The following is a 24,855-nucleotide window of genomic DNA, read 5'->3' as shown; positions in this document are numbered from 1 at the left end:
AGATCAGAAAATTTTCATGTTATAGTAATTTTTCAAGATTCCCTGCCCTTGAGTGACAGCCTGTGTTGGCCAAACGATTCGTACGGTCCAGGGTCATTGCGTGGAGAATCATTGCCACACGCGTTTATTTCAGCCAGAAAAATCTGCGTTGGAGGAACATTGTCTTGCTGAAGGACATAAAATGTTGTACGATGAGACACAAGCGGTTGCCCCTGCGTGGCGGTATTGGGACTGTGTAGTGAAAGAAGCCTTTGAAATCTGGCTGTCTGAAAATGGAAATGAGCGTATGGCATCAATGGCCGGGAGGCCCCATCCGGGGAAGTTCGGTCGCCCAGTGTAAGTCCTATTTACGTTTACGACACATTGGGGGACTTGAGCGCCGGTGCTAAGGAATGATGATGAGGACAGCACCCAAACCCTTGGGTGGAGAAAATCTCGAATCTGGCCGGGAATCGAACCCGGACCCGCTTGAATGGGAGGCGAGCACGTTACCATCCAGCTAAGCAGGCGGACCCTTCTATCTGATAATATTATAAACAGAGATAAGGGGTATCGTTTAAGTAAGAGTTGGAACCCTGTTCTGTTTGACATCAAGAAACGACGGTCCTTGTTCCGGTCATCAAAAACTGTCACTAGTGTTCGATATCAATGTATCGTTTCCGGTGTGCCCTTTTACCTGTCGCTAGAGGGCTTTCTCACCTGAAGATGGCGGCCAGGTGGACCGCAGACATATTATGTCCAGAAGAAGACATGTTCTGGTTGGAGACCCGACATGAATAAAAACTCTTATACAACATACTATTGTTCGTACTCGCAACTGTAGATACCTTTCATGTAAATCTGAGTGATCGGCTGGAGCTTTGAACGGTCGTGTGCTGGGCACTGCAATAGCTGTCTCGGTAAGTGCAGGTGTTGTGTCCTTCCCCATCTGAGTTTAACATGGGCAGTCGGAGTGTACTTCGGAATAGTTTTGACGGTAATGGTGAAAGATACTGCATGTACCTGAAAAATACGACCACGTTCACGTGATTAAACAGTTAACTTATGAACAGTAGTCGAAACTAAAGCAACAGAGCCATCTAGCCAGACCGGTTTTTAGAAGTGACCTCGTTTGACATCTGGTGCGTCAGCTGCTCTTCGTATTCATGAGAGGCAAGCATGTGTCTCGCAATTACAGGCTTGTATACGACCTCATTTCTCAGGTCACTGGCATATTACGGTCAGCAGTGAAAGCTTTTATTTTTAAAAGTGGAACTAGTTACAGAGCCCCTTTACTCTGTTACGATAAACAGCGATTAGACAAAATAATACAAACACTTGCCAAATTAAAGGAAATCTGTCGCATACTCCACCCGTCTGGTGCTGAAGGGCGATACGTGAGTAATTTACTTTAGTGACGGTCTTATCAAAAAATGATGTTTCACAATTCATATTAAGGGCTGTAGAGGTTCTAAGGGGGGTGGGGGGGGGTAGCTTAGTAGGTATAGTTTCGGTAAGGAGCCATGTTCGGAAATATACCGCTCGGATATAAAATAATTTTGATGATAGAACCACGTTCAAATCTCCAGCTTCACGGTACGCACACGGCGGTACAAAGATCTCTGACCTGTGTGTTCCATACGACTCCGTGGCATGGTCAGTGTTTCGGAGTATTCGTGCTCGGGTTCGTTTGCATGTGACGGAGTACGTCCTTGTCAAAGTCAAGAGTGAGGCACATCCGTGAAGCACCACAGTCAACCCTCCTAGCAGCGAAAGAACCAGTTTCTTGAAGCATTGTGATAGTCTGACGAAAACTGTGTACTCCCGTCGTAATTATAACACGGGCAGACGATCATAACTGCAAGAAGGATAAACGGCGGTGAACCCTTCTCGATTTGTATACGCGCTATGAAGCTGGAGTTTTGAAAATGATCCGAGTGTCAAACTTGTTTTACGGGTATGTAGAAAACGAGAATTTCCAGACATACATTCTTATAAAAACTTTCCGTACTACTCAGGTCTCTCTGCAGTCACTAGAATCTCGTAATAGTAATTATGAAACACTGCACGTATTTATGAACAGCGTTGTACATACGAGGTTTGGAACTTTAATAGTGGCAACTAATTATTTACAGCTCGTAAAAAACAGATACATTTTTCGAAGTATTGCTGACCCTCAAAGTAGTCACCAGCATTGTGTATAAACCGTTGCCAGCGATGTGGAAGTCGTAGGATACTCTTAGCAGTAGCAGTTGTGTTGACAGTTCGACCGACACGGTCTATTGCCGGACGAATTTGTAGCAATTCAGAAGTGAATGCCGTGAACTGTTTCCTTCGGTTTTGAAATCGAGTTGAACTCACGAGGGCTTAAGTCAGGGGAGTGCAGTGGGTGGTGTAGCACTAACAGCCCCATCAGTCAAACAAATCAGTAACAGCTTGCGCTGTACACAACCTACGACCAGCTTAGAGACTGAAGTGATGACACTTTCTGCAGGACCTGACCATCATTTTGCAGGACAATTCTCAAGCTCGTACAGTGCAAGCTGTTTCTGATTAGTTTGACTGATGCGGCTGCAAGTGCCATACCACCTACTACACTCTCCTGACTTAAGCCCTTATAAGTTCAACTCTACTTCTGAATTGAAGGATACACTTCACGGCATTCGTCTTAGAACTGCTACAAATTCGTCGGGCAATAGACCGCGCCGCTCAAACTGTCAACACAACTGGCACTGCTAAGAGTATTCTACGACTTCTACATCGCTGGCAAGGGGTTATAGACAATGCTGGTGACTACTTTGGAGGTCAGTAAAACCTTGAAACACGTATCTATTTTGAACGCTCTGTAAATAAATAATAGCCAGTATTAAAATTCCAACCCTCGTATGTACGTTCCATGTCTCCTCCTAAATGACTGGATCGATTTCAACTAAACTTCAGACACTATCCTGAAAGAAGTACCAATGATTAGAAATCGGGTATCTCCTATGGCAATAGTGGGCGGGTTTCGGGGAGAATGGGTGTAACTCAGGAAGATACAGAACAACTTCGACCAAATTCTTTTACATACACTAATCAGCCAGCCAGATTATTATGAACCGCCCAATTTAAAAGCCAGTATGTCCACCTCTAACACGGGTAACAGCGGTGACACATCGTGGCATGGAAACAGTGAGGCCATGGTATGTCGCTTGGTATGGTGGGTGGTGCGGAAGTGTGTGGGGGTGGGGGTGGGGGGGGGCTGGAGAGTGGGAACCACATCTGCACACACAAGTCACCCAATTCCCATAATACCTGAGGAGGGGGAGAGCTTTGACGCCACGTTCTGCCCAGTTGAAGGGCCAGAACATCAATTTGAGCTCGCCACTGTGTTTATCACACTCCTGGCCTTATGACATGGCGCATTATCTTCCTGAAGAACACTGCAGTTGGGAAACAATATGGTCATGACGTCAATCAGGACGTCATGGTTCCTTACACGAGCTCCACTGGTTCCATGGATGCCCACGTGAATGTTCCCCAGAGCATAATGGAGCTTCCACCACCTTGTCTCCGTCCTACAGTAGAGGTGTCAATGAGCTTCCCTGGGAGACGAAGGATACGCGACAGCCCATCGGCATGATGAATAAGGTATCAGGATTCATCAGACCGTGCAATGGTCATCCACTGCGCCTACGTCCTGTGCCGTTGGTCACGTGCCCTTTTCAATCGTAGTTGCCGATGCCGTGGGGTTAACATTGGCACATGAATGGGCGGAGCGGAGGCCCATAGTTAGAAGTGTTGGGTGCACTATGTGTTCACACACACTTGCACTCTGCCTACCATTGAAGTCTGATGTTAGCTCCGCTACAGTTCACCGCCTACCCTATTTCACCTGTTTCCCAGCTTACGACGTCCGACTCCTGTAATGAAGGCTGGTGTGCGAACCCCACGAGTTCTGGACGTGATTTTAGATCGGTTTCGCCACTTGTTACAGACACTTACCAGTGCACTTTGGATTATTTAGGAACGCCGATTTCGTGCAAGGCCTCACCGACCGACATCGATACCTCTCCTCAGTGCAGCACTCCGTTAAGAATGGGCTGCCACTCCTCAAGAAACCTTCCAGCATCTGATTGAACGGATGCCTACGAGAGTGGAAGCTGTCATCGAGTTTAAGGGTTGGCCAGTACTATATGCAATCCCAGCATTACCGATGGAGGCCGCCATGAATTTGTAAGTCAGTCCGGATACTTTTGATCACATTGTGTATGTCAACAAAGACAAGAACATGTCATGTATACACGGACAGTTACCGTCCGGCATTACGAAGGGAGACTGTAAAATCTTCGCATGGTTCAAATCGCCTTAAGCAGTACGGGACATAACATCTGAGGTCATCAGTAGCCTAGTCTTAGAACTACTTAAACCTAACTAACCTAAGGACATCACATACATCCATGCCCGAGGAAGGATTCGAACCTGCGACCGTAGGAGCAGCGCGGTTCCGCACTGAAGCCCCTAGAACCGCTCTTCCACAGTGACCGGCAACTTCGCATGAAAGCAGCTGAAGGAATGGATGTCCATCCTACTACATCGACGAAGGACGTCAGCTGATGATATGTTTGAGAAAACATTCGACAGCAGCTGTTTACTGAGAATGTTTCAAGATATAAGTGTGGAGGTAATTTTTTCTCTTATAATCACTCTTGACTTCCAAAAAGCTACCAGTTGTCCGGCTAGCACAATGTCTGTTCATACAGACTTGGAAGAATGAGGTATCATGGTCGAGCAGCCCATTATGAACTACAAATTTCAGCAGTCAGTGCTAAACGACGCCTCAGGTGGTGCAAATAGCGACGTCGGTGGAGAGTGGATAACTGAGAACGGGTGCTTTGTTGTACGTGACGCCGTTGGCGCCAGGCGCTTCTCTGTATTATTTTCGACCTCTGCGATCCACTCTGTATCACGTGGCCGCGGGTTTCCTCTTTCGTCGCTCTTCTGCTGTTTAAGAACACTACGCTGAGGGGAGATGGCTGGGTGTAGGTCGGTTGGCTGGGGCACCGGTGTGCAGTCTGCTTATCGGCAGTCGCTCTTTGCGCATGCTCTACATAATTCTGTCACGTGGGCAGTGGGGCTGCGGGTGGAGACGTGCGTGCGGTCGGCGAGTGTGTACTGCGTGTAGTGAGAGAGCGATGCTCTCGTCTGTGCTGCTAAACGATGTGAGCATGTGCAAGCGGCTTTGGAATGTATCAGCCTGAATTCGTTCTGTTTGCAGTTAACGGCCCTCGCAGTGTTTGGGCGCCCATGTTGTCCTTTTCGTATTGTCCGCTGGTGCACAACTTATTGAACTGTGGTTGCTCATGTGAATGAAGTTCGCCTGTCCAAGGAGTGTATATCTAAACACGTGTCTGTGCACTCCGAAATAACCATAAGTTCGATTTTCCGGCTGTCTGCTGGAATTTAGGTAATGAGTTCAGAGGTAAACAAGTAGGGGCTTAATGATGAGAAATTTATTGTGTGCTAGAGTCCTGCCGTATTGTGATTATTGGGTGTCGGTTTATGGAATACACATAAAATAATTAATCGGCTCTGGGGTTATGTTATGAGCTAAGTTACGAGGGAATGGTTTAGCACCATGTCCAGCATCTTATACACTTGAGTATATTATCACTTCTTGCGCTGGCAATAATAAGCCTATCTGCACGTGTCATTAATGACAAAGTAGTGCAGATATTTAAAACGGTTGATTCTGAATGTGACTTCCTTGTGGGTTCCTTGTGGCCATATTCCTGTTTTGAAATCTTTCTAGTGTTTTAAGGGTTGTGTTACTCTAGATACTGCCCAGCTGCTGTGTGGTTTTGTGCTGTTCTTTCAGTGGCATACTGAGCGGTGCGCTCCGTCCGTTGTAGCTGGACGTTAAGCTGTGTTTGAATTGTAGCCGATAGCGCGGTCGCTGTGTTTATCACAAGACTGCAGTTCTTCGGCGAATTTGAATATTTTAGTACCCCGTGGTCTAGGGGTAGCGTCTTTGATTCATAATCGAAAACGTCTTCGGTCCCGGGTTCGATCCGCACCACTGCCTTAATTTTGATAAATAATCAGCATTGGCGGCCGAAGACTTCCGGCATAAGAAGTCAGCCTCATTCTGCCAATGGCCTTGTCAAATAGGGTGGAGGAGCGAATAGAGGTTCAGGGCACTCTCTTGTCCTAGGGGTGGGAAATTGCCCCTAAAGGCGGAAGAATCAGCTATGATCAACGACGTGAGGATGCAGAAGGCAATGGAAACCACTGCATTAAAGACACGTAACGTGTATCCACAGGACATGTGGCCTGTAATTGAAGAAGTGTCATGATCTCTCCATTGGCAAAAGATTCCGGAATAGTCCCCCATTCGGATCTTCGGGAGGGGACTCCCAAGGGGGAGGTTACCATGAGAAAAAGATTGAATAATCAACGAAAGGATAACGTTCTACGAGTCGGGGCGTGGAATGTCAGAAGCTTGAACGTGGTATGGAAACTAGAAAATCTGAAAAGGAAATGCAAAGGCTCAATCTAGATATAGTAGGGGTCAGTGAAGTGAAGTTGAAGGAAGACAAGGATTTCTGGTCAGATGAGTATCGGGTAATATCAACAGCAGCAGAAAATGGTGTAACAGGTTTAGGATTCGTTATGATTAGGAAGGTATGGCAGAAGGTGTGTTACTGTGAACAGTTCAGTGACCGGGTTGTTCTAATCAGAATCGACAGCAGACCAACACCGACAACGATAGTTTAGGTATACATGCCGACGTCGCAAGCTGAAGATGAACAGATTGAGAAAGTGTATGAGGATATTGAAAGGGTAATGCAGTATGTAAAGGGGGACGAAAATCTAATAGTCATGGGCGACTGGAATGCAATTGTAGGGGAAGGAGTAGAAGAAAAGGTTACAGCAGAATACGGGCTTGGGACAAGGAATGAAAGAGGAGAAAGGCTAATTGAGTTCTGTAACAAGTTTCAGCTAGTAATAGCCAATACCCTGTTCAAGAATCACAAGAGGGGGAGGTATACTTGGAAAAGGCCGGGAGATACGGGAAGATTTCAATTAGATTACATCATGGTCAGATAGAGATTCCGAAATCAGATACTGGATTGTAAGGCGTACCGACGAGAATATATAGACTCAGATCACAATATAGTAGTGATGAAGACTAGGCTGAAGTTCAAGACATTAGTCAGGAAGAATCAATACGCAAAGAAGTGGGATACGGAAGTACTAAGGAATGACGAGATACGTTTGAAGTTCTCTAACGCTATGGATACAGCAATAAGGAATAGCGCTGTAGGCAGATCAGTTGAAGAGGAATGGACATCTCTAAAAAGGGCCATCACAGAAGTTGGGAAGGAAAACATAGGTACAAAGAAGGTAGCTGCGAAGGAACCATGGGTAACAGAAGAAATACTTCAGTTGATTGATGGAAGGAGGAAGTACAAACATGTTCCCGGAAAATCAGGAATACAGAAATACAAGTCGCTGAGGAATGAAATAAATAGGAAGTGCAGGGAAGCTAAGACGAAATGGCTGCAGGAAATATGTGAAGACATCGGAAAAGATATGATTGTCGGAAGGACAGACTCAGCAAACAGGAAAGTCAAAACAACCTTTGGTGACATTAAAAGCAACGGTGGTAACATTAAGAGTGGAACGGGATTTCCACTGTTAAATGCAGAGGAGAGAGCAGATAGGTGGAAAGAATACATTGAAAGCCTCGATGAGGGTGAAGATTTGTCTGACGTGATAGAAGAAGAAACAGGAGTCGATTTAGAAGAGATAGGGGATCCAGTATTAGAATCGGTATTTAAAAGAGCTTTGGAGGACTTACGGTCAAATAAGGCAAAAGGGATAGATAACATTCCATCAGAATTTCTAAAATCATTGCGGGAAGTGGCAACAAAACTATTCACGCTGGTGTGTAGAATATATGATTCTGGCGATATACCATCTGACTTTCGGGAAAGCATCATCGACACAATTCCAAAGATGGCAAGAGCTGACAAGTACGAGAATTATCGCACAATCAGCTTAACAGCTCATGTATCGAAGCTGCTTACAAGAATGATATACAGAAGAATGGAAAAGAGAATTGAGAATGCGCTAGGTGAAGATCAATTTGGCTTTAGGAAAAGTAAAGGGACGTGAGAGGCAATTCTGATGTTACGGCTAATAATGGAAGCAAGGCTAAAGAAAAATCAAGACACATTCATAGGACTTATCGATCTGGAAAAAGCGTTCGGCAATATAAAATGGTGAAAGCCATTCGAGATTCTGGAAAAAGTAGGGGTAAGCTATAGGGAGAGACGGGTCATATATACAATATGTACAACAACCAAGAGGGAATAATAAGAGAGGATGATCAAGAACTAAGTGCTCTTATTAAGAAGGGTGTAAGACAAGGCTGTAGTCTTTCGCCCCTACTCTTCAATTTGTACATCGAGGAAGCAATGATGGAAATAAAAGAAAGGTTCAGGAGTGAAAATAAAATACAAGGTGAAAGGATATCAACGATACGATTCGCTGATGACATTGCTATCCTGAGTGAAAGTGAAGAAGAATTAAATGATCTGCTGAACGCAATGAAGAGTCTAATGAGTACACAGTATAATTTGAGAGTAAATCGGAGGAAGACGAAGGTAATGAGAAGTAGTAGAAATGAGAACAGCGAGAAACTTAACATCAGGATTGATGGTCACGAAGTCAATGAAGTTAAGGAATTCTGCTACCTAGGCAGTAAAGTAACCAATGACGGACGGAGCAAGGAGGACATCAAAAGCAGACTCGCTATGGCAAAAAAGGCATTTCTGGCCAAGAGAAGTCTACTAATATCAAATACCGGCCTTAATTTGAGGAAGAAATTTCTGAGGATGTACGTCTGGAGTACAGCATTGTGTGGTAGTGAAACATGGACTGTGGGAAAACCGGGACAGAATAGAATCGAAGCATTTGAGATGTGGTGCTATAGACGAATGTTGAAAATTAGCTGGACTGATAAGGTAAGGAATGAGGAGGTTCTACGCAGAATCGGAGAGGAAAGGAATATGTGGAAAACACTGATAAGGAGCAGGGACAGGATGATAGGACATCTGCTAAGACATGAGGGAATGACTTCCATGGTACTAGAGGGAGCTGTAGAGGGCAAAAACTGTAGAGGAAGACAGAGATTGGAATACGTCAAGCAAATAATTGAGGACATAGGTTGCAAGTGCTACTCTGAGATGAAGAGGTTAGCACAGGAAAGGAATTCGTGGCGGGCCGCATCAAACCAGTCAGTAGACTGATGACAAAAAAAAAAAAAAAAGTATTATTTGCTCCTGGTGGCGCCGCGGCATCCGACTTTCCTTTTTCACCGTTCCTTTCAGCTTTCATTCAGCCTCGATCTGAGTTGTGGTTTCCGGGCACCTCTGATGTGCCGTTACCTGTCACTGAAATTTTGTAATACTTGAAAGATGCCTATCATTGTAGTCAGTTTTTAATATCTTATTCAAAAAGAGAAATTGTGAGTCCCTTCTTCTGTGGGAGTTTCTCTTAGTAAACCGTTTATTATTCGTATGGTTCCTCAGATCTTTGTAAAGCAGGATTCTAAAATTATTCATTGTTTGGGGTAGGCTTCGACGACCGTAGACATTTTGTCTGTTTAGTAATGTTTCAAGTTCTAGAGAAATCATATGTATCATTCTGGGGTAACAGCAGTTTGCTGCTGTCATGCAATTGTTAAATAAAGTCTGTTGGAAATTACAAACCAGAGTTTGCGTTTGGTTGGTAATTATTGCCTTGTCTTTATTGAGTTGAAGTATCGTTGAGTGTGTGTTCCACGTACCACTTTGGAGTGGCGAATCACTATACATCCTGTGGGAATCCGATGGGGGTGTCTGGCTTTGGCGAATACGTGGAGAGCGTTATCTGCCATCAAACTTGTATCAGGTGCCAGCGGTGAAGTACGGAAGCGGTGGTGTTACAGCATGCGAGTCCGTCTCGTGGCTGAGGTGTGACCTCCTTATCGCGCTACGGAACAGTCTAAATACGGAAGAATATGAAGACTTTTGATGGCATTGTTTACTGTGTGCAGTAGAGGAAATGTTCGGAGACGATATGTTTGAATCTATGAGGAATGCACCCAGTCATAAAGCACCATCGGTGGTACTATGGTCTGTTGATAATAACATTCCTGAACAAACAGGCCAGCGCAGAGTCCCTACCCGAACTGGACGGAACAGCTTTCGGATGGCTTTGAACGTTGACTTAGCTTCAAAGGCCAGCGTCTGATATCACTACCTTCTCTGGGCTGCCATTCCTCCACAGGCACTAAAACCCTTATTAAAAGTATGAAGATGGCATCTGTTCAGATCCCATCTTCATATCGTCAAGGCTAACAGGCTGATTACCTTCCTCAGTGCGGGTACACACGAATTGCTTGAATTCTTGCGGGACTCGGTCGATTGTCTGCCGCGATTAATGAGTATAATGGCAAGGGCACTACGAATGTAGTGTGCGGACAATAAGTTGAGAATGTGGGTCTCACGGGGAGCATGCCAGAGATAAGTCCCTGCAGTCGCACTATCGTCTGCGCCCTCGGTCGCTCAGATGGATAGAGCGTCTGCGATGTATGCAGGAGATCCCGGGTTCGAGCCCCAGTCGGGGCACACTTTTTCAGCTATCCCGGTTGATGTATATCAAGCCTGTCAGCAGTTAATGGTACTGATTTAATTGTAACTTACTGCATGTGTTCCCAGGAGAGTTCAAGGCATCATGAAAGCCAATGTTGGATAATACACTATACAGGGTGAGTCACCTAACGTTACCGCTGGATATATTTCGTAAACCACATCAAATACTGACGAACCGATTCCACAGACCGAACTTGAGGAGATGGGCTAGTGTAATTGTTTAACACAAACCATACAGAAATGTACGGAAGTATGTTTTTTAACACAAACCTACGTTCTTTTAAATGGAACCACGTTAGTTTTATTAGCACATCTGAACATATAAACAAATACGTTATCAGTGCCGTTTGTTGCATTGTAAAATGTTAATTACATCCGGAGATATTGTAACCTAAAGTTGACGCTTGGGTACCACTCCTCCGCTGTTCGATCGTGTGTATCGGAGAGCGCTGCAACATACATCGCGTTTCTACAGAATGATCTGCCAACGTTGCTCGAAAATGTCCCACTGGAAACGCGTCGACGTATGTGGTATCAGCATGATGGTGCACCTGCACATTCCGCAATTAACACTAGGCTGACCCTTGACAGGATGTTCGACGGGTGTTTCATAGGACGTGGAGGACGCATATATTGGCCAGCTCGTTCTCCTGATCTTACACCTCTGGACTTCTTTCTGTGGGGTACGTTAAAGGAGAATGTGTACCGTGATGTGCCTACAACCCCAGAGGATATGAAACAACGTATTGTGGCAGCCTGCGGCGGCATTACACCAGATGTACTGCGGCTAGTACGACATTCATTACGCCAGAGATTGCAATTGTGTGCAGCAAATGATGGCCACCACATTGAACATCTATTGGCCTCATATGTCGGGACACACTCTATTCCACTCCGTAATTGAAAACGGAAACCACATGTGTACGTGTACCTCACCCCTCATGGTAATGTACATGTGCGTCAGTGAAAGACCAATAAAAAGGTGTTAGCATGTGGACGTAATGTGGTGTTCCAGTCTCTTCTGTACCTAAGGTCCATCACCATTCCCTTTGGATCCCTACGTAATTCGGTGCTCTCCGATACACACGATCGAACAGCGGAGGAGTGGTACCCAAGTGTCAACTTTATGTTACAATATCTCCGGATGTAATTAACGTTTTACAATGCAACAAACGGCACTGATTACGTATTTGTTAATATGTTCAGATGTGCTAACAAAACTAACGGAGTCCCATTTAAAAAAACGTAGGTTTGTGTTAAAAAACACACTTTCGTGCATTTTTTTATGGTTTGTATCAAACAATTACACTAGCCCATCACCTCACGTTCGGTCTGTTGAATCCGTTCGTCAGTATTTGATGTGGTTTACGAAATATATCCAGCGGTACCGTTAGGTGACTCACCCTGTATATTAATCTTCACAAAAATGTGTTCGGATAATTCTCATCACATAGGGTATTTTGAAGTAATTTTGTCAGAACACAGTTTCATGTCTAACATCTTACGTACAAAACGTTGGTACTTTGATGTTTTCGTGCTTCATTATTAGGACAATGTAACTTGTGGTTCCCGTGATTTTCGTATTACAGGATGTTACACATTTTTCACCGATGATTTATGAATATCATGGAATGTATGTATATATGTTCCACGGCTCCTCGTAAAACGGTTTCCATAAAACATATCAGAGATGCATACACGGGGGAATTCACGAATGGAAATACTATTTGTAAAGACCGGCTGCTTTATTTATATGGATACCTAATAAACATCAGCCGTAAACACAATTCTGTGGGAGGCACCTAACAACAGGCGTAGTGCCGTTTAAGAGTTTCGAGAACTGTCTTGAGAACATATATTCATATCGTTTCTCTCCGTCAATCACGAGTCACGAATAAAAGGCGCAATGTTGCTACTGCATGAGTAAAGGTCCATAGTGTCGCCCTATCTGTTCCTGCCTAGCAGCATCATTTTCTATGGTGGCAATGTTGCTATGTGCCAACGGCCTTGCCGCAATGGTAACACCGGTTCCCACCACACCAGCAAAGTTAAGTGTTGTCGGGATGGGTTAGCAGTTGGGTATGTGACCATCCGATCTGCCGAGCGCTGTTGGCAAGCGGGGTGCATTCAACCATTTTGAGGCGAACTGAGTAGCTACTTGATTGAAAAGTAGCGGCTCCGCCTTAGTAAACTGACATACGTCCGGGACAGCGGTATGCTGACCACATGCCCCTCCACATCCGCGTCGAATGACGTCTGTGGTCTCAGGATGAGACGGCGGCCGGTCGGTACCGTTGGGCCTTCCAAGACCTGTTCGGACTGAGTTAAGTTTTAATGTTTTTATGTCAGCGAGACTTACTGCATGTATAGGCCACCGGCGGGAATATGAATGAGAGTTGCTATTCACTGCGACGCGTGGATCGGGCACCAGACATTGTTAGCGTTGTGTTTGGTATTGTTACCACGTAGTGAACTCACTGTAACGTTCTGTGTCATCTGGTACCACTGCTCCGGACACCATCAGACAAACACAGGGAAGCGTGGCTTGTTGATTAATGGTGTCATATTGTGTTCAGCGACGAATCGTGGTTCTGCATTGCCCCGAATTACAGTCGTCAGCGAGTGTGGTGGCAACCTTGGCAGTGATTCTATTCTTGCGAAGTTCTACAGTGGCAAAGTGATTTTACTCCTCACATTATGGTGTGGAGACCCATCGAGTATGGACGTCATGAGTTATATAACTCTGACAGTACAACGATACGTCACGAACAGCCCTCTATGAGAGTTACATCTCATGGGTTATTATCATGGTATAATTTATCAACAGAACACTGCTCGTCCACAGACTGCAAGTGTCTCTTTTAATTGGGTGTGTGATGCTGAATTACTGCTGTGGCCAGTAAAATCCCCAGCTCTGTCCTCGACAGAAGAGGTGTGGGACCGGCCAGTAAGTCAACTCCCTGCTGGTGAGACAAGTATCCCAGATATTAGGGACCAGATCTCTCCTTACCTCAGGAGAGGATTCGATGGCTTTGTTAGACCCATCTCAACCGAATTAGTGTGTGTGCAGAGCAAAAGTGATCAACATCATACTGACAACTACGCTCACGAACGATCTTTGAAAATTTGAATTGATTTTGTTATCATTGAAATAACATCGTATGCCCTTTCAACCCATAATTTTTAATTTTATTCCCTGTGTGCTATTGACAAGGGACTTCAGATCCATTTCGTATATTTGGATTTCCGGAAGGCTTTTAACACTGTACCACACAAGCGGCTCGTAGTGAAATTGCGTGCTTATGGAATATCGTCTCAGTTATGTGACTGGATTTGTGATTTCCTGTCAGAGAGGTCACAGTTCGTAGTAAGTGATGGAAAGTCATCGAGTAAAACAGAAGTGATTTCTGGCGTTGCCCAAGGTAGTGTTATAGGCCCTTTGCTGTTCCTTATCTACGTATATAAACGATTTGGGAGACGATCTGAGTAACCGTCTTCGGTTGTTTTGCGGATGACGTTGTCGTTTATCGATTAATAAAGTCATGAGATGGTCAAAACAAACTGCAGAACGATTTAGCAAAGATATCTGAATGGTTCAAAAAGTGGCAGTTGACCCTAAATAACGAAAAGTGTGAGGCCATCCAGATAAGTGCTTAAAGGAACTTCGGTTACACGATAAATCAATCTAATCTACAAGACGTTAATTCAACTAAGTACCTAGGTATTACAATTACGAACAGCTTAAATTGCAAGGAACACATAGAAAATGTTGTGGGGGAGGCTAACCAAAGACTGCGTTTTATTGGCAGGACACTTAGAAAATGTAACAGATCTACTAAGGAAACTGCCTATACTAAGCTTGTCCGTCCTCTTTTAGAATACTGCTGCGCGGTGTGGGATCCTTACCAGATAGGACTGACAGAGTACATCGAAAAAGTTCGAAGAAAGGTAGCACGTTTTGTACTATCATGAAATATGGGAGAGAGTGTCACACTAATACAGGATTTTGGCTGGACGTCATTAAAGGAAAAGCGTTTTTGGTTGTGACGGAACCTTCCGACGAAATTTAAATTACCAAATTTCTCCCCCGAATGCGAAAATATTTTGTTGACACCGACTTATATAGGGAGGAATGATCAGCACGATAAAATATTGGAAATCAGAGCTCGTACGGAAAGATATAGGTGTTCATTCATTCCGCGCGCTACGAGATTGTAAAAATAGAGAATTGTGAAGGTGGTTCGATGAACCCTCTGCCAGGCACTTAAATTTGATTTGCAGAGTATCCATATAGATGTAGATGTAGATGAAATACCTTTTATAGTTACGTAATGTATGTAGAATAACTTGCTAAGGAACTTCCTTGTAATACTTTTCTGTCGGATTTTAGCTATACGAATAGTCTTGAAGTGCAGTTCATGTCCACAGTTATAGTGCCATTCTGTAATATTTGTTGTATAAGACAGGTCTCTGAGATCAATAGTGAATACTACATAAGTGTTACGTCAGTTCTGTCAGACATGCCCCACGTAACAAACACCACTGTTTTTTGATACAGCACCATAAATATCAGCATTATGAGGGAGGTACCGGGGTCAGACGCAATTGGGCATTGAAATAATTCTGTGGCGAAAGTAAAAAATATGTCGTTTGTGTCAAGACGGAATATGTCCGAAGGAACAGAAACCACATATACACTCGGAGGAAAAAAAAAAAAAAAAAAGCAGCGACGACCACGAAGGAATTATCCCAATGTGACAAAGGGCTGTAGATGTCATGTACGTGTACAGCGAAACAACTGATTACGGTTACAATTTGAGAACAACTGGATGATTTATTCATGTGAAAGAGCTATGTAACTGAGAAAGCCAATATGCCACTGATCTTGCTCTGGTCCCTAGCAGAGTTGATGGGCATAGCGCCAAATTCTGTCGAACTGGCGCGCTAGATAGTCAATATGCAGAGATAATTACAGGGCTATGCCCTTAAAGCTCCAGACGTTCTCAGATCCGGAGAGGAAAACGACCTTGCTAGCTAAGGTAGGATTTGCAAAGCACGAAGACGCGCTGTAGAAACTATCGTCATGTGAAGACGAGCATTATCGTCCTAAAATATAAGCCCAAGATAACTTGCAACAAAGCGGGGCTTAGAAAATCATTGACATAGCGCTGTGCCATTAGGATGTCTTGGCTTAAAAGAGAAGGCATCGCAGATCATCTCTCTTGGTAGCCAGGCCGTATGGTGTCTCCAGACTCGCCTTCGATATGAACTCTCAGTGGCTGAAGTAGAATTGTCTTCAGTGTGGGTCCCGTTTCGAACTGAGCCCCAATGAGCGAAGACGTGTCTGGAGATGCCGTGGGCAGCCTGTCGCCACCAAATGGACTGACAACCAGCAGTGATGGCCTGTCGTGTCATTTGTTTTCGCAGCAGGATCCATTTGGTTGTCATCAGCTGTACCCTTACAGCACAGAAGCATGTCGACGACATATTACTGCCCGTTTTGTTTCCTTTTAAGGCAGTCAGTTTGAGATCGGACCTGGAGCGGTTGAAGTTGCGACGTGAGAATTGAGGACACGATGTAGCAGCAGTCTGGTACGGATGATACGGTGGCGCGGACATCCAGTATTTGCAACCCCAGGCCGACACTTGGAAACTTCTGAGCGCGGTTCCCTGTGTGCTAAATAGTAATTTCCCTGTTTGGATTTTAGTTATTTGGTTGATGTGCGGCCTTCAGCCGAGTTTTAATATCTCTTAAATTAATGTACTAGTCTAGCCCTTTTACATGAAATGTTTTAAGATAGGGCCTTCTGCCTTTTGATTGTAACTCGCCTTATTGCTTAATATACGGCCTCCATCCAAGATCCATTAAACTACTAAGGCCTTAAGCCTGTTTAGATTGAAGATGGCTCAAATGGCTCTGAGCACTATGGGACTTAACATCTGTGGTCATCAGTCCCCTAGAACTTAGAACTAATGAAACCTAACTAACCTAAGGACATCACACACATCCATGCCCGAGGCAGGATTCGAACCTTCGACCGTAGCAGTCCTTAGAGTGAAGATTTAGGAAATATTTTTGGGTGAAACTTCCAGAGGAACCTTGTAATTCAATTTATTGCTTAGGCCTTGTGTCTTGGATTTTGAGAGTGGCCTACAGCCGATCCAAAGTATAATCGAGGGAGGTCGATTAAAGTATTAAGTGTTTTGCATCCTTGTTGTAATATTGTGTGTTGATAAATAAAGTTGGTATGTTGAGTGCACTTGACAGGAACTCATTTTAGCCCCTTTTGGCACCCTAATCCGCTCTGTCCTACTAGCGCAGGCGTTTCACTTACATTTGAGCAAGATGATGTCCACCAGCTCACGAGAATATATACTACTTGCGTCCGTGTTTGCCAAACCCTACCCTAACTAGCGAGGTCGCCGGGTCTCTTCCCAGTTGAGCACGTCTTGAGTATTATGGTGGGGGGTTCCTACATCCATATCGGGATTTTGACGCTCTAACGCGGCAAATGGACAAAATTTCACATTCACTCTCTGTCGGTCCATCATGGCCAGGGGAGATCGGCTGGTAAGTAATTTTCAATGTCAATAAAATTCAACCTCAGCCGGATACCTAAAGACATTTAATTTTATTCTGAAAGCAACCAGTGTCGACATTTCAATTTGCTATCTTCAGGCCCCATTCGCTTCTATCCAAATAAACGAACTTTTCGCAGTTCACGATATCCAGTGATTTACGGTGCTATCCGACAATTTCGTCTATTTAGACAGAAGCGTATGGGGCCTGAAGATGGCAAAAAGAAATGCCGAAACTGGTTGCCCTCAGAATAAAATAAAATATTTTTAAGTGTACGGCTATTGGTGAATTTTATTGACATTGAAAATTTGGCAATATACCCCTCAAGAAGACTTCCAACAACTCTGTCAATCAACGCCAAGCCGAATAACTACTTACATAAGGGCCAGAGGTGGACCAGCCCGTTATCAACTTTCTCAGTTGGTTAAGTTCTTTCACTTCAATAAATCATCCAGTGTTTCTGTAATTGTAATCATTTGTTTGTCTGTACACGTACTCACACCTACCGATTTTCTCCCCATTCCGATAGTTACCTCGCGGCGCATCTCTCTCTCTCTCTCTCTCTCTCTCTTCTCTCTCTCTCTCTCTCCCTTTTCTTCTTTTTTGGACTATATAGTATATCTGTAAGCTTGGTATTACATCCTCGGTGCGGATGCAGTGAAGAGTCCGAACCCTTGCTCAGGAATACAGTAAACACTGTAGGGGGTGTAAGATAAATGGACAGAGACGTGATAAGTCTAGAATTTGGATCAGACGGAAAGCGTTTTCGGGTAGGTGAAGCGACTAAAGCAATCGCTCGCTTAAAGCCGGAGATGCCGATTCGAGTTGCGGTTTTGCTCAAATTTTCAATTTCTGCTACCGAATCATTTCAGTACAAAATTGCGACTGACGTCGGTACCTCCCTCAAAATGTTAATAGTGATATTTGTAGTTGGGATCTGGAATTTGTGCATCTGTGATAGATTAGCTCTGTGTTCTGGAAGAAATATTGTAGAAGTGAGAGGTAAATGTTGCCCGATGGTAATGTCAGTGCTATGTGATGAAACACTCTCGCCTGAGGACCAGGTACAAATCACACACTAAACACAGAGCAATGCTGCAACCCTCCGACACCTCAAACTCCTCTTTCACTTTCTTTAAAATTATTTGTCGTGTAGATCGAGCAGTGTCCGTTTTCGGCCGAAACCAGTTGTCCCGTTAGAAATAATATGATTGTGCCGAATTCAGTTATTTTAAAAATAATACTTCTGTCACCGCTTGAAATAGAACACAATAGTACTGAATACCATCATGAAGGTGTAGAGTAAAGTCGGCTTACTGTTCTCAACAGGAAGTACCTTGAGCGAATGGAACACGTTTGTTTCCAAACAGCACTCGAAACGCGTACCGTCGTGATAGCGGTACTGAGATATATTAGGATAAGAAATCGGAGTATATAATTATTCTGTAATGACCCACTGGAGAACGCGGGTCCCTCATACATAAAAATGGAGGAAATATCTCTGAACATCCTCTCAAATGTTTTGTGTGCTATTCGGGATCACCCTATAAATGTGGAATAGACTGCGTTGTAACGATAGTGAATTTATAGGATCTAAAGTAAATGGATATTAAACGCAACAGAAAATACAGAAACCAGAATTGTGATGGAAGTTTAGGCAAGCGATCATAGGGTGTCACCAGTAAATACAACGGTTATTTGGCAAGTAAGTTACGATCGGTCACGAAATTGAAACCATTGAGTAACTAAACTAAAAAAAAAAAAAATGTTTTATTTTCACCAGTCAGCTACACCTTGCAGCTACTTCTCTAGGTAGTCGTCGCCCCGACTTACACACATGTCGTAGCGTTTGGCCAACTTTTCAAAACTCTCGTCATAGAAGGCAACAGCTTGTGCTTTCTGCCAATACTCCACGCTCGTGTCGACTGTGCTAAAAGCGAGCGGTCCGTGTGAGAAGAGATGAAACTCAGGTGCAGCCAGTTACGGACTGCTTTGTGGGTGATCAAAAACTTCCCGTCGAAAACGCTGCAGGAGCATCTCCATTGCCCGCACAGAGTGCGGCCGAGAATCGTCATGCAGAAGAAACCGCATTACAGTTACGTTGTGTGGGCTGCATGATATCAGGCTGAATCTCTCTCCAGGCCCTCAAACTTGGTGGGAAACGCTATTTCCTGGGCACCTTCGTATGCTCACTGTGCACTCAGAACCGAAAATAGCGACGTGAAGCGATCGACGGGCGTACTGGAGACATCGCCCACCAGACCTGTGCAAAGCAATTTCGGAATTTTCACAGTGGTTTCCATTTCGTGACCGATCGTAATTTACTTTCCGAATAGCCCCCGTAGAAATAAAAGCCACCGCAAAGTAGTAAATCTATACTCCTGACTGAATAATGCAGAGGGACGATTTCAAAGCAATGTAATGGTACGATGTAGTGGCTGTCTGCCCGAATGCTTTGCATAGAGCGAGCGATGACTCTTGACTTACGGAGGCGTGCTGGAAATTAATCGAATTTTTTATTACGTCATGCATATTACTCGCTCGACTTACACGCTTCGTTGGTGAAAGTTGCACCCTTCTGCAGAAACAGTGTTTCGAATTACAGCTCGTGACATAGCGGAGTGTAAGTACAGAAAGAAAACAGCCTTGGTTGCACAAGATGGACTTATTTAAGGTTCACGTGTGACTCCTAGCTTTTATGGGGGTGCATTTTGCATTAGTGAGTTTTTTACGTTCACTGAATATGCCCACTTGCCTGAATTAGGTACTCCTTGCACGCTTTAGCACCTTTCTTTTCGCGGTTGTCATTATCTTTTTCTGTGTTGCTGTAGGTAGACAGTGGCTATCCGGCTGTTGCCTCCCAGATCTATGAGACTTTTCATTACAATCCACGCCTCGGTCACAATTAGCAAGAGTTTTCATTCCGCAAACTCTGTCATAGTGCTGTATTTTATGAGTTGAAATTTATGCCTCTCACCATCCCCTGGAAAGCAAATATGGCCCTGAACCCCCTAGTCCTATCGGTATATGTCTTCCTCTTGTTATTTTTAATTCATTTATTTATTATTGCCTTTAACAGCAAGTTTTACTTACACCAGTCTGTGTTTTCCCCAGATTATCTGATGATACCTTGAACGGGCGAAACGCATCACAGCGCTTGACATGGAGTTCAGTGATTTTTAGTGGTGTGTATCGTAGGTACTGTATGTCGGTGCGTGAGAAATAGGGAGCTGTAATCTACTTTGACGAATTAGAAGTGTTCCTTTAACATGATAATGCCACACTATACACGAGAGCAGCGGCATTTACAACTATCTTAGGCCCTTTTGTCGATCATCACATAATCCCAACTTGGCTCCAAGGAATTCACTCTGATAGTGATGAAACGATGCTTGAAGAGGTGACGTTGTGACTCAGTCAAAATGCTAAATATTCTACAGTGAGTTTATCGACGAGCTTGTCTCTCGTTGGCAGAAATGTTGTCATTGCCTGTGTGATTATGTCTAGAAATAAACTGTAAGAACGAAAAATAAAGCTGTAGAATGTTAATAAAGTAAATTTTATTTAGACAGCTTTAAGAACTTCCACACACAAATAAAACTCATGAGCATCACTTTTCAACACGCCCACGTACTGTGGAATCGTTTGGATCATAACACTGAAAAACTGTCTGAGCAGCAGTTGTGCTTAAATGTATTATGTTGAATGCAGCCTAATGGCGCCGAAACAAACTATCTACCGAAAAGTTTCAGGTAGAAGCCTGACAGAAAAAAAGGCCGACTCAATAATGAATTTCTGTAAGAATTATAATAAACCGTGACGGACTCTAAAGACAGAATTATAACCATATATGCTAGCACGTTTCAAAAACCTTCTGATGCCACGGAAGGAAATTATTAGCCAAAACCTATCATAAATGAACTGGCTGGGTCTTAACACAAAAAATATACGCTACTCCAACTTACTTCTTGATAGAAGTACGTGCAGTCTGCAAAATGCTGGGGAGTAAGTCGCTGACTGGATGCAAGCTGACTTTATTATTGCAATATTGTGCATTTCGGACATTGCCATAATCCGATATCTTGGAACATAACGTTCTACACAGATAAAAAAGTTAATACAGTAGCAGTGACGACCGTAAGCGTGAGCCTATGATCGTTACTACTACAACACGTAACTTTTGTATCTATGTATAACATTATATTCTAGGATATCTAATGACAGCAGTGTTCGAATCGCGTAATATTACAATATAATGTCAGTTATTTTGCAGTCAATGACTTGTTCCGCAGCGACCTATTCAGCATTTTGTAGACTTCACACATTTTTCAGCATGGTCGCATACCTCCTTCGTGACTTTATTTCGCAGCTATCATATTTCGCAGATTGAAACTGTGTGCCGAACCGAGACTCGAACTCGGGACTTTTACCTTTCGCGGGCAGGATTGATAATATAAATCATATGCTTCCACGGAGTTCTGTCCTTCTGCGGCGAAAGTGTATTTCTTCAACAGAAGCGTATAAGAAGTAATGCAGCACTTATATGATTTGCACATCACCATATTGTGCAAATCATATAAGTGCTGCACATATTTTGGAATATTTGAAAAAATACAATCCTGCAACTTCGCAACAAAATCGGGTGGAATTTTCGATGGCACCAACACACCAAGAATATTTCGCCTCCGTGGAAGAATAAAAATCAAAAGCGGACGATTATGTAAAGCGTATCTTGCAAATCTTGTGAACAGCCGTCTGATGATGAACTTGTCAGTTCGAAACCGGTTACGGCGCTATTTAATTAAATAAACAGCAGTATTAATAGTGGCTGATTGTTGTCTTCTTCTTTGTAAGAATCAACCTACATTAACTGTACACAGCCACGGTCTCACCATGTCAGTTTTAGACAAAACAGCAAACTACATCTGACCAAAAATAGCAAATGAGGCAATAACTGGCACCGGATTCTCCATTTTATGTATTATAATCCAGATTCCACTCACTTATGCAACTGGGTAGTGCTGCTATAATGTCTTAGAAGTACATAATTTCTGCACACGGTTTTACAACCTTACCGATTTCCCACTCTATGATGTTCATTTTTTGCAAAAGCACTCACACGGTGAATTTTTGTTACGGACAATAATTTACATTGCTTGTGTGCATGGAACTGAGCTGTAAGATGAGAGCACGTTCATTGTTGTTCGCCTTGTATAGATGTAGATAGGAATTTCGTGGACACTTTATACCGAGAAACACTTAGATGAAGGCCTTAACGCGACAAAGCAGAATAAAATTATCAATCTGCGCATTCTGGAAACATATCGTGGAAGACATTTATACAAGGATCCGTAAACAACAGAATGGAGCGATTCCAGTTGATAACAGCAGGAAACAGCATATGGCATTAACTGCTTAGTGACAGTCTAAAAATGATGGTGTTGTTGTTGTGGTCTTCAGTCCTGAGACTGGTTTGATGCAGCTCTCCATGCTACTCTATCCTGTGCAAGCTTTTTCATCTCCCAGTACCTACTGCAAACTACATCCTTCTGAATCTGCTTAGAGTATTCATCTCTTGGTCTCCCTCTACGATTTTTACCCTCCACGCTGCCCTCCAATACTAAATTGGTGATCCCTTGATGCCTCAGAACATGTCCTACCAACCGATCCCTTCTTCTGGTCAAGTTGTGCCAAAAACTTCTCTTCTCCCCAATCCTATTCAATACTTCCTCATTAGTTATGTGATCTACCCATCTAATCTTCAGCATTCTTCTGTAGCACCACATTTCGAAAGCTTCTATTCTCTTCTTGTCCAAACTATTTATCGTCCATGTTTCACTTCCATACATGGCTACACTCCATACGAATATTTTCAGAAATGACTTCCTGACACTTAAATCAATACTGGATGTTAACAAATTTCTCTTCTTCAGAAACGCTTTCCTTGCCATTGCCAGCCTACATTTTATATCCTCTCTACTTCGACCATCATCAGTTATTTTGCTCCCCAAATAGCAAAACTCCTTTACTACTTTAAGTGCCTCATTTCCTAATCTAATTCCCTCAGCATCACCTGACTTAATTAGACTACATTCCATTATCCTTGTTTTGCTTTTGTTGATGTTCATCTTATATCCTCCTTTCAAGACACTGTCCATTCCATTCAACTGCTCTTCCAAGTCCTTTGCTGTCTCTGACAGAATTACAATGTCATCGACGAACCTCAAAGTTTTTATTTCTTCTCCATGAATTTTAATACCTACTCCGAATTTTTCTTTTGTTTCCTTTACTGCTTGCTCAATATACAGATTGAACAACATCGGGGAGAGGCTACAACCCTGTCTTACTCCCTTCCCAACCACTGCTTCCCTTTCATGGTGTGGAACCAAAATATCAGCAGAAACTTTGTACAAACACGACAAGTAGGTGCTGTAGAAGTCTCAGTATAAGAACGTACGCTGCTACTCAAAGTTTCAGCCAGACTGAGGGTATCCGCCGCTGCTATTCACGAAGCGTTAGCGTCATTAAGTAGTCCTCACACAATTACAATGTCACTATGAACGTTCAAGGAACGTGCCGTTCAAAAATTTACATAAGACACGCTGTACACCGCTGTAGAGAGATCACTGTCGACGATAGTACGAATTGTCACTTGGCACTAGACGCTTACGGATGTCTTCAAGTCTACAGGAACACGGCGACCTTTTAGTTAAGTACCTAAAGGAAATTTGTGCGAATGTGACGAACAAGCACTAACACGTCTCGGAATAGAGGCACTTACACGTCTGAACCATAATGTGTCCACGGGTAACTGTCGTTGTTGGGAATTTCTCGGATTCCAACGATTGTTTTAATCCAACGACGCAAAATCTATCACTCTAAACGCTGTAGAAACGTGTAGTCCAAGAAATACGCGTTAGGTTTCCTATCCAAACACGCAGAATCTTAAGTGACGACAGCAGTATAAGATGACACGTGTGACTAAAATCGTAGTAACACTTGGAAGACGATAGTAATCTAATCAGCAGCAACGATGTACAAACATGCCGGGAAAACACGAAATCAGGTCTCGGTACAGAACCGCCTGGCAAGCAAGAAATTTTGGTCCTCTAAAATGGTTCGAATGGCTCTGAGCACTATGGGACTTAACTTCTGACGTCATCAGTCCCCTAGAACTTTGAACTACCTAAACCGAACTAACCTAAGGACATCACACACATCCATGGCCGAGGCAGGATTCGAACCTGCGACCGTAGCGGTCGCGAGGTTCCAAACTGTAGCGCCTAGAACCTCTCGGCCACCCCGGCCAGCGTTTGGTCCTCGCCTGGGTATTCCTGCTGTGGCACTGGCGGATGACGGCTCTAATCTAACAATACTGAATGATACTACCATTCAAAACAATATAGAAACGCGTCGCTCAATAAAGCTGCGAAATGATTACCACGCAATAATGAGGAGTGTTCACTGTTGGAAAAATCAGGAAAGGCGAGAGAAGGTTGGTGATGCTTTGAAAATGATAGGAGCCCGACGGCGCTGACTCTGAATAGCGACAGAAACATTCTAAACCGTTGAAGAGCAGGAGCTAACATAGGTCTCAGTACAGAACTGTGTGGA

At 43.7% G+C, this 24,855-nt stretch overlaps 1 protein-coding gene across 1 annotated transcript in view; it reads left to right on the top strand.

The window, feature by feature from the left end:
- LOC124716836 (ice-structuring glycoprotein-like) overlaps positions 1 to 24,855 on the top strand; it is a 114,470-nt gene that overhangs the window by 73,289 nt on the left and 16,326 nt on the right. The window lies entirely within an intron of this gene.

This window comes from Schistocerca piceifrons, chromosome 9 (genome assembly GCF_021461385.2).
Source record: "Schistocerca piceifrons isolate TAMUIC-IGC-003096 chromosome 9, iqSchPice1.1, whole genome shotgun sequence".
Lineage (NCBI taxonomy): Eukaryota > Metazoa > Arthropoda > Insecta > Orthoptera > Acrididae > Schistocerca > Schistocerca piceifrons.
Note: the sequence above shows the minus strand (reverse complement) of the source record. Positions and strands in the feature narration are given on the sequence as shown.